Below are 517 nucleotides of genomic sequence, written 5' to 3'. Positions count from 1 at the left end.
AAAAAAAAAAAAAGCAACTTCAGTTAATATAGTTTAAACCCAAAAGGAAGTCAAACAAAATATTCTGGAATTTAAGAATAGTTTTTCATGTCTTTGCAATGTATTCCAAAGGAAAGGTACAGAATTATTCATCAGGTCCTTTCCCAGACAAATGGTAAAGTACTGGGATATTTCCTTTCATTTTTCTGATGTATATAATTTGAGGTTAAACTTTGCCCTGTTCCTTAATATACTGTGACTACTCTCAAGTGCTCAAGTATTTTTCAATAATATCTTATCACTTATACCATAATTTAACCAATTTCCTGTATTTGGATATTTATGGACTACTACAAATGTGTGTATGTGTATTCTTTTGTTTGCATGTGTTGTATATTCTTTCAGAGAGTAAATTTCAATAAATAAATTTTAATAATATAGAATCAAAGGACACCCATATAGTTAAGGATCTTAGTATTGTCAAACTGGCCTTTACTAATGTGACTTCAACTTACACTCTCACAAGTAGTATATTTGT

The 517-nt window shown here is 29.0% G+C and overlaps 1 protein-coding gene across 1 annotated transcript in view; it reads right to left on the bottom strand.

The window, feature by feature from the left end:
- MAPK14 (mitogen-activated protein kinase 14) overlaps nt 1-517 on the bottom strand; it is an 83676-nt gene that overhangs the window by 40570 nt on the left and 42589 nt on the right. The gene's annotated exons all lie outside the window — the stretch shown is intronic.

Source organism: Condylura cristata, unplaced genomic scaffold, assembly GCF_000260355.1.
Source record: "Condylura cristata isolate star-nosed mole 26May11 unplaced genomic scaffold, ConCri1.0 scaffold00001, whole genome shotgun sequence".
NCBI classification, from domain to species: domain Eukaryota; kingdom Metazoa; phylum Chordata; class Mammalia; order Eulipotyphla; family Talpidae; genus Condylura; species Condylura cristata.
Note: the sequence above shows the minus strand (reverse complement) of the source record. Positions and strands in the feature narration are given on the sequence as shown.